Consider the following 12818-nt stretch of genomic DNA (forward strand, 5'->3'; position numbering starts at 1 on the left):
AGAACCTGGCCTGGCATTTCGGGCTGGACTGTTCCCCTGGGAATCAGGGTCAAGGCTCATTTGCATATGACTGGACCACACAGGAGTGGCGTGGTAAGCAAACACATTATGTAGTTAGGTTCAGATGTCTGCCCTAGGGGTGAGTGTTTGACAATGTTCAGCATTCTGTCCATCATTTGTTCTTTTTGCATTTGTCGCCCTAAGTGGGACGGGTATGCCCAGACGTGGGTCCCGTGCTTACTATGCCACTGGAGTCAAGCTGTTCCGGTTGAAGGAGGGTGATACCCCGAAACCAGTCCTAGGATGCATGTTCTAGTCAAAGGTGAACCGGTCCTAGCAGGGTCAAGACTGATTTGCATATGGCTGGGTCCAAAGTGGAATACGTGTTGAGGAAAAAAAAATGGATTTAGGCCCAGATCTCTGTACTAGGGTGAATGTATGACATTGTTCAGCGTTCTGTCCATCAATTGTTCTTTTTGTGTTTGTTGCTCTAAGTGGGACGGGTATGCCCAGACGTGGGTCCCGTGCTCACCGTGACACTGGAGTCAAGATAACCTAGTGGATGAGGGGTGATACCCCAATATGACCCCTCACCAAACACATACACACTGCCATTGTAGACTGTGTGTTTTGGTGCAGACAAAACCTAAGAGCTGACATGTCACACATCCGTGGGTGCCATGCCCACAACCACTGCCTGTGGCATAGGTAAGTCACCCTTGTAGCAGGTTTTACAACCCTTCGGCACAGTGCACTATACCACAGGTGAGGGCATAGCTGCATGAGCAATGTGCCCCAACAGTGTCTAAGTCCATTCTCAGACATTGTAATTGTAGAGAAGCCATACTGAGTACCTGGGCTGGGAGTTTGTCGATACGAACTCCACAGCTCCATGGTGGCTTTACTGGCAGCTAAGAAGTTTCATATAAAAAGTCTCAGCATAATAAACCCACACTAATGTCAGTGCTGGATTAATTACCTAATGCACTCAGAGGGCATCTCAGAGATGCGTCCTGAAAAACAACCAACTCTCTGGTGTCCCGCTGACTGGTCTTCACCAGCCTGCCACACACAGACATGTTTCTGACCCCCTGAGGTGGGAGCCCTCGTGCTCTCGTGGGTCGGGGGCAAAGGCTGCTTTGGGTGGCGGTGCCTCACGTCTACCCCTTATGACTTTGCATTTGCTGGACCACTCTGACAGTAAGTGAACACACGACCACAATCCAAAAATTGACTGTAGATTCACTGTATTTTTTAATTGAAAAGGTTTCCACATTTTTAAAAGTCTTGTTAGGGCCTTGGGTAAATTCCTTTAGTATTTTTTAAAAGTTAAATACCTTTCTGTAGTTAGGGGTATAAGTACCTAGAAGTTTTTTTTCAGTCCTTTTAAAAAGGCCCAATATTAGTAAAATAATGGATGCCGAGAAAATGGTTGTGGAGCTCGACCGGAGCCCTCACCTCCAGCTTAGCAGGCGGGAGCTAAGGACTCTCTGTAGACTTAAGAACATTAAAACTGGCTGCACTCCTACCAAGGTCAAGCTCCAGGAGCTCGTGGCAGGGTATGCTCAGGAACATCCTTCGGAAGAGGAGGACACCGTCCCAGAAGAAGAAAAGGGAGGTGAGGAGGACCTTTCCCAGCCCACTCACCTTGTCCCAGAAGAGGTGGTCCCTGCACCCCTCTACCCAAAAGTAGTGCCCAGGAGGCCTAGATCGCACACAGGTGGGACAGGCACCCCTCGCATCATTGAGGACAGCCTTAATGAAGAAGACATCCTGCTAGCCAGGTACACTAAGAGACGAGTCCTGGAGGCTGAGCTCTTAGAACTAGAAAAGAGGAGAGCAGAGATGGGTCCAGCACCCATCAATGGTGGCAGCAATTTAATACCTAGAGACAGAGAGAAATCTTATGACCCTAAAATCCCCAAAGGTGTTGTCTCCAAATATGAGGTCGGCGATGATATCATCAAATGGTTCACAGCCTTTCAGAGGGCCTGTGGAATAAGAAAAGTGAAGAAGTCACACTGGGGAGCATTGCCTCGGGAACTGTTCACTGGTAACTGCAGGGTCAGATCCTGACCCTTACCGGGACTGATGCTGAGTCCTGTGACCTCATGAGGGCTCCCTGATTGAGGGCTCTTGACTCACCACTGAGGAATATAGAATTAGATTCAGGGGGGTCACAAAACCTCGAGTCAGTCCTGGCTTGACTTCTTAAACTACTCAGTGAAAACACTATAGATGGTTCAGTGGCGTAGCTAGGCCTATGGGCGCCCATGGCGGTCTCTGCATTTGCCGCCCTGTGGCGGCCGCAGTGAAGAGGGAGGGTGCTGGCGAGCATTTACCGTGTTTGCCGCCCTGCGGCAAACCCAAGAGGAGTGGTGGGGTGTTACTCTTGCCGCCCCCAGACGGCAGGTGATGGCAGGGGGGAGGCCGCTGCCCTAAATACTCGTGCCGCCCTGGGCTAACTGCCCCGCACCCTCCTAGCTACGCCACTACAAATTGTATGAGTATCTGGTGCACCTAGGTCTAATTTCTCTCCAAGAATTGGGAAAGAAGGCAGACCACTGGGTCAAGACTAGGGTGACCAAGAGTAACACTGGAGGTGACCAGAAGAAAGGGGTTTCAAAACCTCCTCAGGAGAAAGTGGGTGAACCCCTAAAGATAAAAATCAAGAATGTTCTAAAGGCCCCCAAAAACCGACACAGGAGTGTGGGCCCCAGAACTCTTCTCAACCCAGTGGCGGGTACAAGGGTAAAGATTTTGATCCCCTGAAGGCCTGGTGTCACATTGGTAAGAAGTTGGGGCACCGAACTGGAGTCCCTGCCTGTCCCAAAAAGAATGCCCCAGTACTCCTCCATTTAGCACTGGTGAGGCAAGTCTCCAGATGGGATCATTGGTGTACCCAGGGCAAATCAGGGTTCACACTGAAGCTCTTTTAGTCTCTGAGGGTGGGGTAGAATTGGCCACTCTACCTGTCTGCCCCCCTAATCTGAAAAAGTACCAGCAGTTCCCCTTGATTAATGGGACTAGAAAAGAAGCCCTGAGGGATACAGGTGCCAGTATCACCATGGTGAAAAATACACTGGTTTCCCCAGAACAATATCTGGCTGGAAAAACCTATCCAGTCACTACCGCTGAAAATGTCACTATATCCACCCCATGGCTATGGTAACATTAGGGGGCTGATTCCGATCCGGGTCGGAAAGCTCTCCGACCGAGTCGGATCCGGAGTGTTTTCCGACCGAGCTGGACCCCTACAGTCCGACCGAGCGAGTACGATGCGCACGTATGCTGTCGGACTCGGTTCGGTCGGACTCCCATAGAAGTCAATGGGAGCCAGTTTTACAATGCATACATGCGCTCCCATTGACTGTATGGGTACGTCTCGAACAAGTGCGCCCCCTACAGTGGGTACGCATCTGTGCCATCTGCACCGTACATGCCTGTGTTGGGGAGACCCATAGGTCTCCCCCTGTGTGCGAGTCGTACGGCTGCGCGTGACTGGAGATCCGACGCGGACCCCCGAAGTCCGACTCCGGGAGCTTTTGCGAGCCGGACACTCCGGCTTGCACAGGCTGTCCGACGCGTGCATCTCACTGGCTCGGTCGTGAATCGCATCTATTGCACGCCACGGTTAGCTTACGACCGAGACGTACGGAGTGGTTCGCACCCGAAAACTACTCGGTCGTGAATTTCATGTAGCTCGCATCGTACTGGCTCGCTTGTACAGCTGTACGAGTCGGCCGGAAAACACACGTACGGTCGTAGTTTTTCCGGCCGCATCGTGTTCGGTGCCCTTCCGACCCAGATCGGAATCGGCCTCTAGATTGGGGAGGGGTTACCAGCCTGAAACAGGTAGTGGTCTCTCCAAAACTACCAGTTGAATGCCTAGTAGAGAATGATGTGGAGACCTCAGCATGGGCTGAGCTAGAGCTAAGAACCCATGCGGCCATGCTGGAAATCCCTGAGATGGTGTGTGTGAAAATAAAAGCAAACAGTTGAGCACAGGGTGAAAAAGAAGTATTGGAGCCTGGAAGAATATCCCAACCTTCCAAGAGGAAAGGTAAGAAGACTGGGAAACCAGCTTCAGTACAGCAAAAAGCTCAGGACCCCTCTCTTCAGACTTGTCAACCCCAGAAGGAACTGAGCGCATGGAACTTGAACCTTACCAGGCTGAGCTCCTGTGTCCAGGGGGACCCTCTAGGGAACAGCTGTGCCTTGAACAGAGACCCTGTAGAACTCTTGAGAGCCTGCGACAGCAAGCTGCTGTACAGGAAAAGGGAGATGCCAATGGCTCCGACAGGACCTATTGGGAGGAAGGACTCATTTACACTGAGGCTAGAGACCCTAAACCTGGTGCCACTAGCAGAGTGCTAGTGCCTCAGTGTAGGACCTGGGGTGGTAACGTGACACGAGCGGTCAGGCCACCAAAGGTCTGTGTGTAAAGCAACCATACAACACGCACCTCACATGCGACGAGGAACACACACAATAAGTGACGCCACACTGTAGGTGTTATGTAAATACTCAAGTTTATCCAAGTAGATCACGTTAGATGCAGTTCATGAGGTAGCAGTACATTTCATATGCTGATAATACAATAGCTAGCGATGTACATATCAGTCAGGAGCTATAAAGGCTGTTTCTACCACATATGCAATTCATGAAATAACAGTACTGCCTGGGGCACAACTACCACTCGCGTAGCTGCACACGCGCGTTGGGCGCGCTAATCGGTGACGACCTCAGAACGGGGCACCTAGCATGGAGAGCTACTCGTGATCTCTGGCACATAGTACTGTAATAGGGAATATAAATAACAGAGCGCTACTCGTAATTAATAGCGTTTAACACTTCAATATGGCACATGAATAATAGCGCGCTACTCGGAATCAATAGCACGTAACACTTCAACCTGGCACATGTATAACAGCGGGCTACTCGGACTTGATAGCACGTAACACTTCAACATGGCATATGAATCACAATGCGCTATTCGGAATCAATCGCACGTAAGACTCTAAAGCAGGGCATGTAAAAACAAAGCGCCACTCGTAATCGATGACTCTCAGTACTTTGGAGCGGAGTGTATAACATAAGGTGCCACTCGTAATCAATGACTCTCAGTACTTTGGGACGGAGCATATAACATAAAGCGCCACTCGTAATCAATGACTCTCAGTACTTTGGAGCGGAGCTTCCAGCGGGGAACGCCACGGGACCTGAGGAGCAAGTCTCTGGGCTCCGGTGCAGTTTGTCGGGCACCGCGCTTCAGTACCGCTCGAGGGGGCACACGGAAAGGATCCCTCGGCGGGGTCTCTTCCGTCGCGAAGACAGGGGGGGGGGATCCCACGGAGAGGAAACCCGGCTAAGGGTGTGGTGTGGCTCCCAACCCGCAGGGGGCGCACCGGGGGCGATCTCAGCCTCCGGGCTTACCTCGATCTCGGCGTCAGCAGGCGTCCGCTCCCAAGATGATGGGGGAACTCGGCCCCGGCCTCGCACACCTCCTCACGCAGCTGCGACGGCAGCGACGGGGCCCCGGGCTTCTCCGCGGGCCTCGTGACACGGCAGGGCACTTCCCCAGGCCTCCAGGCCACGGCGGTGAGCGTGCTGTCTTCGTCGTCACCAGGGGGGGCTCAAATTAAGGATGGGGTTCTGTGCTCAGCGGAGCACGGTGCCGGGGGTCCCAGACCAGGGCAGGGAGCGCAGGGGTCACAGCGCTAATACCTGGTTGATCCCCGGTGGTTCTCCAGTCAGCTTTGAATCAGGGTTCAGGGGTCAGTCTGGTCACGCAGTCTCAGTGCTTGGTGAATAGATTTTAGAGTTCAGTCTGGACACGCAGTCTCAGTGCTTGGTGAATAGGTTTTAGAGTTCAGTCTGGACACGCAGTCTCAGTGCTTGGTGAATAGGTTTTAGAGTTCAGTCTGGACACGCGGTCTCAGTGCGTGGTTTTGGTTCTCAGCTGTTAGATGAAGTCTTATTGGCGCACATGTATCTGGCGCCCTTAAGGGGTTCTGTTACAGGGGGTTAGGAATGGAGAGGGCGACTAGATCCTTCCTAGTCAGGCTGGGCAGAGAGTCTCTGGGTCCTCCTACTGCTGGGCAAGCTCAGTGGGTTTCACAGGGTCCCTCACTCACTTAAGAGGCAGCACCTAGATCCTGTCACTCTCAGAGGCATAAGTCCCTGGCTAGGTCCTACCGCCTACACTTCTGGTGGATTCTTCCAGCTCTGCTTCACCCCAATGGCCAACTCACCACAAAAGTTTCCCTCCCTCTCTTAAGTAGCCCTAGGTCAGGTGACCTCTGGCCAAGGCGGCAAAAGAAAAACCACACCTCCCTTCTAGAAGGTTCCAGCACATTCCAAAAGCTTCCCCACTCTACCTATGGGACAAAAAGGCGGGCTGGAGTCGCAACATTGTTGTGGGGTTCCAACCAGCTCCTGGCAGCTAGGGTGCTACTATGAAAGACCACTCTGCAGTAGCAGGGGCCTGTGGCAGCCATCTTGGGAGAAGGGAGCACCTGCACCTTAACACTGATGGCAATGAAAAGGCGCCCGGAGACCTAGTCCAACATAAAAATGAGGGTGGAAAAAATGAGGCACTATACAAAAATAGAAGGGGAGACCACCCTAGGGCTGACAGGTCCAACACTAAGGCTTTCAGAGAATTCCTCCTCATATTGGCCTATGACATCTCCCAAGCTGGGCATCTTGGCCAGACAAAAAGTTGGAGTAGGCTTGACAGCCACTTCAACTGTCCAAACATGTCGCGAAAGTAAAGGAGTTTGTCAGCTCCTGTGTAACCTGCCAAGACGGTGGTAAAACAGGTGAACAACCAAAGCCCCGCTTAATTCCACTACCAGTGGTTGGGGTTCCCTTTGAAAGGGTAGGCGTGAACATAATCCTAGCCGGACACCATTAACCCACAAAAACAGGACCTCAACCCTCTATCCCCTTGTAACTCTTCCCTGCCTTTTTCCCTCCATCATGCCCAACCCTTGCCCTTTCCTGTTTTGCTTTAACTGTTCGGTCGATACTCGTTATTTGTTGAACATGTACTGATGTAAAGCGCTCTGATACCCCCGGTTCTTGCCAGCGCTATATAAAACTCTTAAATAAATAAATAGTGGGTCCACTGGAATCTCCCACAGCATCAGGAAACAAATGAATACTGGTAGTAGTGGATCTTGCTACCAGGTATCCTGAGACAATTCCCCTAAGGACCACTACAGCTCCTGCAGTAGCCAAGGCCCTCATTGGTTTCTGTACCAGGGTAGGGTTTCCTAAGGAGGTGGTGTCAGACAGCATCGGATTGGGAAGGCGAACAGTCGGGCATTGGCCGATGGGACTGTGCCTAAGTGTCACCTGTGTGCCGTTTATTGTTAGGAGCTCTGTCAGAAATGTGGGGCCAGCATCATGGGGAGACAGGTCCAAAGGGGGAAGCCTGCATCAACATCGCTCGGCGGCCAGATTCTGGCTGCTGCAGACTTTAGCTTGGCCCCCAGGGGCCGGTGTGGATGCTCAGAAGCAGTGTCCCACTTCCCTGCTGTGCTCTGAAATAGAGGTGTCTGGCTGGGGGGCAGCTGATGTGGCTGTTGGCCCATCATCACCTCATCTCCCCAGGAGCAGGAGACGCTCCCTGCTTCTCTTCACCGCTCCCCTGCCAGGCCATCGCCCTAAGTCTTTAGTTTGGTGGGCAGGGGGAAGAGTAAGTGAAGCGGCTTCACTGAGGGCCTGTTGTTGGCACCTCGGCCCCAGTGTCTTTCACACCTTGGTGGAGGTGGCTGGAGGGAGGGTATGTTTGCGTTGGCTTCACTGTGAGGCATCTTTCCCAGCGAAGAAAATTGTGAGGATGTAATGTTAGGGTCAGAGCTGCCAAATTTGGAACTTTGCAAATAGGTTAATTGCCCAAGGCCTAAAATAAAAATGAATTTGATCTTCTGTAATGTGACTGGTGCTCATATGATCCCTGTCCTGGGCTGAGTTCACGCTAAAACGACATTAAAAAAATAAACTTCTGTTTGCTCATGCTTGAAGAGTCTGCAAAGGCTGGAATAATAATAAGAGGATTCTTTATACAATTATAAATACGTCCATATTCCTTCTTAACATGGCTTTTCTGCCTTTGTTTAGTATTTAACTATCTGTCACAGATAATTAAAGCAGCTTTAGACCACACTTTAAACAGCGTTCACCCCATGTTTATTGTTTGAAGTACATATTAATCAGAGGAGAAAATACGAGCTTTAGCCAGGACATTAAAATACCAGTAATGCTGGTTAAACAAATGACTAGGTGGCAAACATAGCCACATCAGGACTTGTGGCCTTTGCGCCACTTTATTTCACCTCACTTGCCCCGCCAAAATGTAGTGCTTCTAGTTTCCACCAATGTTTCTGTCTCTCTGAGATTTAAAATGCATAATTTATCTAACATTTCTCTAAAAATAAGCCCGATGAGACTAGCCAAATGCTGTTTTATAAATGGGTGTGATCCGGTAATGTGGGCCACTTTTTTAGGGGTTCCCGGGCCGGATTGTGAGTCCAATCCGACCGTGCAGACAGAGGTTCCAACTTCATGTCTGCATACCAAACACACATGTATAATGAGTGTGGGGTGACCTGTAAGCTCACCACACCTTATCACCCACAAACCAATGGCCTTGTTGAAAGGTTCAAAAAGATGTTGAAAGACATGATCATGGGACTCCCTGAAAAAATCAAAAGGAGATGGGTTTCATTTTGCCCTGCCTGCTTTTCGCCTACAGAAAGGTGACTCAGACGAGAGTAGAGTTTTTCCCCTATGAACTTCTGTTTGGCCATCCTATTAGGGGACTTATTTTATCTTGTGAAGGAAAGTTGGGAGAAGCCTCTCCAAGAAACTAAATAGGATATTCTGGACTATGTACTAGGCCTTCACTCCAGAATGGCAGAGTACGTGGAGAAACATCCAAAAACCTTGAGGCCAGCCAGGAGCTTCAGAAGCGCTGGTATGACCAAACATCTGCACTGGTGGAGTTCCAACCAGGGCAGCAGGCGAGTATTTTGGAGCCTGTGGCCCCAAGGGCCCTCTGAGACAAATGGAGTGGTCCTTACCCTATCCTAGAAAAGAAAAGTGAGGTCACCTACTTGGTAGACCTGGGCACTAGCAGGACCCCCAAGAGGGTGATCCGTGTGAACCGCCACAAACTTTTCCATGACAGGGCTGAGGATCAGGAGACAGAGAGTGAACCGCTCCCTGACCTCCTCTCATTCAGCTTCAAAGATGGGTCAGTGGATGGAGTTGTCTACTCAGGCACCCTCCTTGCCTTGCAGTAGTCTGATTACAGACAGGTCCTGCAACATTTTGCTCAGCTTTTTGCCTTAACCCCTATGCAGTTACACTGGTGTACCCATGATGTGGACAGCTTGCCTGTCAAAACAAAGATCTATCAGCAGTCTGACCAAGTTAAGGAGAACATCAAGGCTGAAGTAAGCACGATGCTGGAATTAGGGGTTATTGAGAGTCCCGGGGTCAGCCCAGTGGTCTTAGTCTCAAAACCTCACCCACAGGGTGGAAAGAGAGAAATTAGATTGTGTGTGGACTACAGAGGTCTCAATGCTGCTCACCCTGTACCCAGGGCTGATGAGCTGATAGACAAATTGGGTCCTGTTAAATTCCTGAGTACATTTGACTTAACTGCAGGGTACTGGCAGATTGGCATGGCCCCAGGAGCCAAAGAAAAGACAGCATTCTCCACTCCAGATGGGCATTATCAGTTTACTGTTATGCCCTTTGGCTTAAAGAATGCCCCTGCCCCCTTTCAAAGGTTTGTGAATCAAGTCTTTGCTGGGTTGGGGGTCTTTAGTGAAGCATATCTTGATGATATTGCTGTCTTTAGCTCCACCTGGCAGGACCACCTGGTCCACCTGGGGAAGGTGTTGCAGGTCCTGCAATCTGCAGGCCTATCTAACAAGGCATCCAAGTGCCAGATAGGGCAGGGGACTGGGGTATACTTGGGCCACATTGTGGGTGGAGACCGAGTGCAACCCTTACAACCCAAGATCCAGACAATTCTGGACTGGGTAGCTCCAACAACCCAGACCCAAGTCAGGGCATTCCTTGGCTTGACTGGATACTACAGGAGGTTCGCGAAGGGATATGGGTCCATTGTGACTCCCCTCACAGAACTCACCTCCAAGAAGATGCCCAAGAAGGTTAACTGGACAGTTAGTTGCCAAAAGGCTTTTGACACCCTGAAAGAAGCAATGTGCTCAGCACCAATTCTAAAAGCTCCAGATTATGCCAAGCAGTTCATAGTGCAGACTGATGCCTCTGAGCTAGGGATAGGAGCGGTCCTATCCCAGACCAATGATGAAGGCCAAGACCAACCTGTTGCTTTTATGAGCAGGAGGCTACTCCCCAGAGAGCAGCGTTGGAGTGCCATTGAGAGGGAGGCCTTGACGAAGTGGTCTGGTCCCTGAAGAAGTTGAGGCCATACTTGTTTGGTACTCACTTCCTGGTTCAAACTGACCACTGACCTCTCAGATGGCTAATGCAGATGAAAGGGGAAAATCCCAAACTACTAAGGTGGTCCATCTCTGTTAGAAATGAGGGGGCTCTGGTTGACGCAGGTGTGAACCCACAACAAGCAGGGACCCTTTACTTCTTGTCAGGGCGAAGGATGACTCCCCAGAATAACCCCTGCTCACCCTCTAGGTGCGTGGCGCGAGCAGTCTAGGCTAAGTCTCAGGCGTACACGGTTAAGCAAATGCAATTACACATACAGTAAACCCCTTGCATGCACCACAAACGGACACCAATCAGGAAGTATATAAAAATAAGCCTTTATGTAGATTCAGCAGATTCAAATACAAGGCCCAGTAACGTTGAACTGATGGGGCCACAATTCTTGGAAATACGGTAAAGTTCTCTTTGTTTTACAGAAAGTTCTTTAGGCGGGCACAAGGTAACTGTAGGCCTCAGCGCACTTTGTGCTGAGGCAGCGCCCAGGAAGCACACAGCAGATGACAGGGAAATAAGAACGTTGCGGACCCTGGATCCGATGCGAGCTCGCGGTCGAGTTCGTGAGTACAGTACCTTGTTTCTTGACGCAAAGGCGGGTGCGGGATTTCAGCGGCCCTTCGACAGAAGGGCGAGGCGGCGTCCGAGGCTCCCACACTTCACGATGGGGGTCTGATCTTCAGGCTCACGACAAGAGCGGGGTGTTGCAGGTGGCGGGTGAACAAAGCGGGCCACCGGGCACGCAGATACGTCCGGGCCGTCCGAGGCTTGGAGATGATCACAAACGCCGATTCTGGCGGGAGGGTGAAGGTGCACAGCGAGCCTCCAACGAGCGAGGTGACGGGGCAGCCCAGCACAGCGTAGGGGGAGCGGCTCCGATCGAGCGAGGCTCTTCCCAAGGCGGGGGCGGCTAAGCAGTCCTGGTCACGGCTCAAGGAGGGACTGGGGCACGAGGGTCACAGCTCCGGCGAGGGAAAGGACACCACAGTCCAGCAGCAGGCGAGTGAAGATCAGGTAGAGCCCAATGGTCCTGGGGCTCAGTTCAGGGGGCAAGCTCAGTTCCAAGCCCTTGGAGATCGTTTTGGAAAAGCACAAGTCTTGAAAGTAAAAGTAAAGTGAAAGTCTTCAGCAACAGTTTCTCTTCTCTCCTTTGGCAGCAAGGTCACCACTGCAGGCCAATCCCCCAGGATAGGGACAGTCTTCCTCCTACAGCTTTCCCGGTGCCTCCTCCTCAGGCAGAGATTCTTCTTGGTCAAAAGTGGATCTAGTTTCTTAGGAGCAGGGCTCCTCCATTTATACCACAAATCTTTTGTTCTCCCAGGCCAGGGGGGCCCTTGCCTAGTTCAGTCCGGTTTCTGAGCACTTTGTTTACGTGATGCAGGCTTCTTCTTTCAGAGTGCAGGGCAGAGTCATCAGACGCTCCACAGGGGGTGGAGCCGGCATTGAGGTAGCGGAGCACTGTCCTATTCAGAGCCTAGGAGCACTCCTCCCACCCATCTACCTGTTGATCGTCCTATTCAGACCAGGCTACCTAGCCCTGCCCATCTGGGTTCCCCCAGCCCTGTCACTCACACCAGCTAGACATCAGATACACAACACGCAGAGGCGGCTGAAAGGTTTAGGCAAGCAAAGGCCAACTTTCTAAAAGCGGCATTTGCAAACCCGGAATATTAAAATAAACCTTGCGAAAAGATGTACCTTATTATTCCGAGTTCAGGCATACTAAACTCGATCTCCTACCATGTTCCCTGGGTCGGTTAGGATCATAGGGTGTAATAATCCAGGCCGCCCATACTGGCCTATGAGAACAGGGTAGCCTTGCAGTAGTGAACAACAAGATGGCGGTAATTCACTACTAGGACATGCCACGCATCCAGGCTTGTCCTACCTTAGGCGTACAATGCACCCTGCCCGTGGGCCTACCAGAGGGGTGACTAACATGCAGCTAAGGGAAGGGTTTAGGGACTGGCAAGTGTGGGCACTTGTCGGTCGGCATGTCAGTACCAGACTGCACGCAGGTTCTGCGATGGCAGACCTCAGATATATTTTACCGGCCGCTTCTGTGGGTGGCACAACCAGTGCTGCAAGCCCACCAGCGGTGTTCGCATTTACATGCCCTGGCGCCCCTGGCGCACTGTACTGGGGTCTGATAGTAAACCAAACAATCCAATCATGGAATCCAACCAACATATACAATTTACATAGGGAGCACTCGCACCGCGACACTGGTTGGCAGTGGCACAGCGAGCTGAGCGGCCAACACCATAAAAACACATGAGGCACAGTGACAAAAAGAGGGAGGGAGACTCACGCCAAGG

The sequence above is a fragment of the Triturus cristatus genome, chromosome 12, assembly GCF_964204655.1.
Source record: "Triturus cristatus chromosome 12, aTriCri1.1, whole genome shotgun sequence".
Lineage (NCBI taxonomy): Eukaryota > Metazoa > Chordata > Amphibia > Caudata > Salamandridae > Triturus > Triturus cristatus.